The sequence below is a fragment of the Lithobates pipiens genome, unplaced genomic scaffold, assembly GCF_037356315.1.
Source record: "Lithobates pipiens isolate NorthernLeopardFrog02 unplaced genomic scaffold, aLitPip1_a1.2 Scaffold_25, whole genome shotgun sequence".
Lineage (NCBI taxonomy): Eukaryota > Metazoa > Chordata > Amphibia > Anura > Ranidae > Lithobates > Lithobates pipiens.
The window spans coordinates 130920576-130927350 of NW_027507787.1; positions in this window are offsets into that span (position 1 = coordinate 130920576).

Consider the following 6775-nt stretch of genomic DNA (forward strand, 5'->3'; position numbering starts at 1 on the left):
GGCAACCTATCACTCTCTATAGCTCATTAACACGCCACATGCGGTAGAGGTCAGTTTCACACTGCACTGCTGCATCACAAGGTACTATTAATTGGCTTCCCTCTTTAGGAAGAAATGAACGGCTGCACACCACAGTAACGTTCCAATGATTTTATTCCAAAAAATAGCAATAAACAGCCAACAAAGACAGAGTGTCCGAACGCAGGAGGTGACACGTGCGTTTCACACTGACCTCAGTGCTTCTTCAAACCTTGCTTCCCTCTTTGCCAACCCCTACCCAGTATCTTTTCAATTATGGGGTTTATCCCCACTAACCCAATATTATTTTTATTATATGCATTATAGATATGATAGAGCACTACCTGGATTGGCACACTACTTGTAATCAATGCTCCATCTTCGTTTCCCCTCTTTAGCCCTGGTGCTTTTTGCATTCAGAAAAAATACTGACAACTCTAATTGACACTACCTCCTGGCTATATCCGTTCATTACATTACCCTTACATCTAGCGACCCTATGCACTATATGTGATTTAGGTACGTCTAAGAGTATAATAATTCCCAATCTACTGATCAGGGTTCTCTATTTATTGTACTTTAACTGCTGCACACCTTCATTCAACTATTGATCATACACTTGTATGGATATAGATTTCTGGAGCTAGAGTCACTGGTCCTTCGTTGCCCTGGCCCCTTTTGGGGTTTTCTGGTTTGAGATTGGAGCCCCGTTTGGTGACGATGCTCCTCCTCACTTGCTGGCACACTTATAGCAGTTCTCTTTCCTGCTTTTGAGTTGTGACTTCAATTTGTTGAATCTTCAGCACATCGGGTCAGTATGTCCACTCATATGTATGTGATCTTTGTATAATTATCATTGAACACTGTTTATGTTGTAATTGTATATTTTTTAATTATAGAAAAACCTTGAAAAATCTGGAACTGCATAACCTAAGACCCCTATATTTTTGTTGAAACGCGTTGGTTTTTCTTCTTTCCTATCACCAATGGACAGTGGACAATGGACAGTTGAATGCTGCTATATATGCTATGTGTTTGTTTTTATTGACCCAAATTTTTATCTGATTTTCTTTAAATAAACTTTATACTTTTACATTATATACTTATTGTTTCTGGTCTGTTAAAATCCTACTCTTTGAGGAATATTTTTTTTTGTTCATTGTCTGTACTAGGGATGTGGGAAAGAAACAGTACATTCAGTTAGCTGGCAAAATGTATTCCATAAGATTTATGGTTGTCATTTCTGCTGAAGACGCAGGCTGATGATTTGCTATCTTACATGTTGCTTGATACCTGAGAGACACAGTCACATGAACTTAGTGTTTGGGTCATTGCAATCCCTGCATAGCAGACATGCTGACCCCCCTCAGTCTGCATCCATTCTGTGATACTCCAGAAGGAAAGATCTTTAGCAGGGCTTACAGGCCCTTGGGAGCAGGAGCACATGGGACAAACAGCAGAGATTCTGCTGCAGGTTTGAGGAAACTGCAGATACCTCTCATGTTGATAGCATTTCCCTTCTTCTAGCGTAAGGATTTACACTGACACCGCCCCATCCCCCTGATTCAGGCTCCCTTACAAATGCACAACATGCTGCCTGTCTGACAAAAGCACAATTTTTTGCCACTATGTCTGATCTATTCCAAAAGGCTATAGCCACTTCTGGAATAGCTGGGTATTGACATCTGTAAATGTTCAGACATTACAACCTGACTGTCTAGTTCACTTCCATTTGCAGGATATGTAGGGGACGACGACTTTTAAGCAGAAGCTGCAGATTTTTCCTGCCAGAATTTATTGAAGTTACTTCTTCAGCTTCTCGCCACGTGCTGGATAATGTGACCACATTGGTTGAAGCAGCGCATACTTTCTGGATAGATACACCTAGTGCTGTTCATCCCCACTCATTTCTCTGAACATGAAAAAGAAGGCAATTTCTAAACAGTCTTTCCTTATTCTTGGTCAAGCGTAGTTGGCCTTATATAATGATTTGCCCAATTCAGAGAGGTGATTCCCTCTTCCTGATAATTTTGAAGCATTGTATGATTGTAACCTTTGAGAGGGTAGTTTAGGAAGGGATGGAATGTTCCCACTATTGACCTGGTCATTATTGCACTAAATTATCAATTATTATAAAACTCTTTTAAACTTTAAAAAAAAAATAATAATAATTATCAATTATTCATTGAAGTCCTCTTTTGCCTTAGCAGGCCCAGCCCTGCATCTAATTATTGCCACCTTGTCGATTGTCTCTAGACCATGTCAAACTGTACTAGAGAACTCAATAGTAAACTTTCTCTGATTATAGATGATCCTAATCTTGCTGCAACTTTTGCCCTGAGTACTGCTCTTCTGTGTAGATGTCATGGAGAACTCAATCTGTCAGATCTCTAGAATAGAATTTCTTTACTTTTTGTGCATATGCACAGAATTTTAGGCTTAAAATCTGGTCAGCAAAGCACCCTCCTGAAAGGTGCCTAGAAATGCCTTTGAATAAATGAGGCAGCCACTGAAGGAATGGAGTTCCTACCCCACAATCCTCAGATATGCCTCCCTATTCAATGAGCCTCCTCTGCTATATTGATATGATTAATTCACCCTCTCAGGGAGTCCTCGTGTACTGCAGATCCTTCGCCTCATGGCAGACCCCTCACTGCTAAGCCTACCATACCTGCTCAAATACTACCTTCAGATTAGAAGTTGCCCACACCCCTTCAAAATTGCTCCACATTAGACATGGACTTTTATTTAATTCTGTCCTTCAGACAGGCATCTCTTATTTTCTCTGCTACATGTTCTTGCTTATTGCTTCACAGGGTAGATTGTTTTCCCTATACCTCTTTGCAGCTTAAAAGGTGTAGTTACTACCAGGGACCACTGTGAGTAGCTGAAGCAAGTACCAGAGCAGTATTCTCGCCAACCGGGGAAGGTGAAAAATTGGGAAACTTTAGCAGGTGCCAAGCCAGGGACCCAGCCAGCGGAGGTGACGCTTGCAGGGCAGCCTTGTGTGTCAAGGCAGGGACTGAGCAGGCCAGTGGGGTGAGGAGTATCTTGGATGCCAAGCTAGGAACCCAGCAGGGAAGTGGGGGTGACGCTTGAGGAAGATACTGAGAGAGAAGATTGGAAGAGCTCAGGAGATCCAGTGGCATTGGATAAGCAAGTCTATTGAGAGAAACTGGGAGCTCAGTTGAGTGAAGATCTGCAACAGGAGGTTGTAGAGGAAGTAAAGAGTTCATTGTAACCTTCCTTAAAAACTGTTCAAGATCATTGCCATAGGAGACAGCGTGTCTACACATGCAGATGTGATGCTGGCTGGGTGCCTTTCCCTGCATGGCTGTCCACCTATAGAAGTCTCGGAGTCTGCTAATTAATATTGCAACTACTGAAGGGTGTCCTGTCCCTAAACCCTCTCTCCTACAGTTCTTTTTAGGAGACAATCATCTCTTTGCATTCAAGAAGTGTCTGGGGCCATGAATCTACCTTGCACTTCACCAACCATGCCTTGAAACCCTCTACACAGAAGCATGTCAGCTGTCCCTAACTCTGGAGGTTCTCATTAGCCCAAAGTGGACCCAGGATCTTGCTACGTTTGGCACCCAAAGTGGGGCAAAGGCGTTAGCCTCGCAGCAGTCGCCCATAGCAACCAGCTACAGCTTCATTGGGATTTCGTCTGGCTCTGTGGGAAAGTGGCAAGTAACAGCTTTAGTTCTTATAGACTGTGCTATCATGCATTCTAACAATGTGGGGAAGAACTAACAAGTCTCATTGCTTATGGGAGAGCATCAGCCTGGTCTTTTGACACTTCCCACCAGCGATGTGCGGGTTAAAACAGATTCCATTACAGATATGGCACACTGCAAAAGCAAACATGCGGATGCTAAAGTTTCCAGAAAGTATCTGCACCAATCCATTGGCAGGGTGAGGGGCCCCCGCTCTGCAGATTAGGACTCATTGCTGTTCGTGTCGCCATCTTGGGTCCGCATGCTGAAACCTTGTGGCCTCAAAGGAAATATGGCGCATCTGAGAGCTCCTAGGTTTGAGGTTGCCCATCCTGTATTGGCCAAATATGATCCACAGGAAACTGTGTGCCTCCCTCTGAAGAGTAATCTGCCTATGTGACGTTTAGTAAGTTTGTTCCTCAACTAAAGAGGAAGTCTTCAGTCCCTGGCTGTCATATGGACAGACTGAGGCTACAATTGCAAGGGGATCAATGTTCAAGAGTGTGGTCCCTTGCACCATGGCCTGGCTGCTTGTTGCCAGACTGCAGCTGTGCCTTTTGTCCCCGGAGTTGCCCTTAAAGAAGGAAGGAGAACTGCTGGAAAATATTGTTTACACCTGTGTGAAAAATTGATGGGATGTGATACGTCCAGGACACTGGGGTATTTAGTTAGTCAGGTAGAAGGAGCTGTGGCAAAGGGGCAAATTCTTACCTTGCATGTAAATAATGGACTAACCCATGCATCAGAACTGTTACTAGTGTTGGTCACCAGGTGGCGTGAGTGGTGCTGACCTGAGTGAACCTCTATTCAAATTATGAGTATCTGATAGAACATGCCAAGAAAAGTCTTAGAACAGTCAAAAGGGGGCAGCATTCTCCACTGAGAATGGGGCCAACTTGCAGAGCAGACTGTCAAGCAAGGGACAGAGCAGGCCAGTGGGGTGACGCTTGAGGAGTATCTTGGATGCCAAGCTAGAGACCCAGCAGGGAAGTGGGGGTGATGCTTGAGGAAAAGACTGAGAGAGAAGATTAGAAGAGCTCAGGAGATCAAGTGGCAGTGGATCAGCAAGTCTAGTGACATTGGGAACTCAGTTGAGTGAAGATCTGAAATAGGAGATTGAAGAGGAAGTAAAGAGTTCATTGTAACCTTCGTTAACAACTGTTCAAAATCGTTGCCATAGGAAACAGCGTGTCTTCACATGCAGATGTGATTCCGGCTAGGTGCCTTTCCCTGCATAGCTGTCCACCTATAGAAGTCTCTGAGTCTGCTAAATAAAATTGCAACTACTGAAGGGTGTCCTGGCCCTAAATCCTCTCTCCCAAAGTTCTGTTTAAGAGACAATAAATTTATTTGCATTCAAGAAGTATCTGGGGCCCATGAATCTACCTTGCACTACACCCTACCATGCCTTGTAACCCACTCTACACAGAAGGATGTCAGCTGTCCCTAACTATGGAGGTTCTCATTAGACCAAAGGGGACCCGGGACCTTGCTACATATGTATAATCAAACCCTGAGCCTTCATGTCCTTGGGTGTCTCAGAGACCTTTTTCTTAGGAAGCTCCTGTTTCAAAACATTGACCATAGGCCCAAACACCAATGCAATCACTTCCTTCTGTGGTTGATCACATCAGAGGCATAACTAGAACATTCAAGGCTCCAGTGCAAGAAACCATGAAGGGTACCCCCACCCTAAGCCCAGGGCCCTTTACTCCTGTTCAGTGTTGCCAACCCCAATGACTTTATTTTTACTGACAAAGCATGAAAAAGAAACTCTGATTATAAAACAAGACAATCAATATTTAAAGGCTAAATTCACAATTAACCACTTGAGATCCGCGCTATAGCCAAATGACAGCTACAGCGTGGACCTACATTGCCGGGATGACATCTATTGACGTCGTCCCATGCACGGGCGGCCTGAACGCCCCCTGAAGGGTGCGCGCAGCGTGCTCTGTGATCAGCGAGTCTAAGAGACTCGCTGGATCACAGATCGGAGTAAGGGGTCGACCCCGACCCCTTACCAAGTGATCAGCTGTCAGTGATCATGTGTCGGATCATGTGATGTCAACACAGCCGGTAATCGGCTATTTTTGCTCCTCGCGCTGACAACGCTGTATTACAGTGGCTATAGTTTGATAATTACTTATTATAATGGACTAAATGAAAAGAAGCTTCAGAGTGGGAGAGTTTACTTCCTCTTTTAAAACCAGCAACTGTTGATACAATGAACAACTTGGTCAGGTCTATGTACAGCATTATGTATAGAGTGCAGGATCAGAAGTAAATAAAAAAGCACAGTGGCTAAGTGGTTAGCACTTCCACATAGCAGCATAGCAGGGTCATTGGTTCAAAACCCAACCACTGCACTACCTGCCTGGAATATGCATTTTCTCCCTTTTCCTGCATGGGCCCCCCCCCCCATATTCCAAAGACATGGTGGTAGGTAATTGGCTCCTCTCTAAATTGGCCCTAGTATGCATGAATATAAGTTAGGGACCTTCGAATGTAAGCTCCTTGAGGGCAAGGACTGACTGTGAATGTATAATAATATATGTTAAAAGCAGCATAAATTGACGACATTATATAAGAACCTATAATGAATAAAATAATAAAAACAATATATGGAGTGCAGCAGTCTGGATGAGCAGTACATTCACCTCAAAGACCCCCGTATTCCTCCTATATTTTAGAGACCCCCCCCTTACATCCATATCCCCAGAGAGCTACTAAGGGGGCACTCTGAAGGATGTAAAGGGGAACCATGGAGGCACTTTCATTAATATGGCCAAGAGCCACTCTGGAGGGTGTAAGGGGGCTCTAATGTAAGGCAGCACGCTGGGGACATGGATGTAAGGGGGGTCTCTGATTTATAGGAGGAATACGGAGGACTTTCATGTGACTGTACTGCTCATCCAGACTGCTGCCCTCCATATATTGTTTTAGAATGTAAAGGGGCATATATTGTTGGAAAATGTAAAGGGGCACTCTGGAGGCACTAAGATAGTACCTCCAGAGTGCCCTCTGCAGAGAGCCCT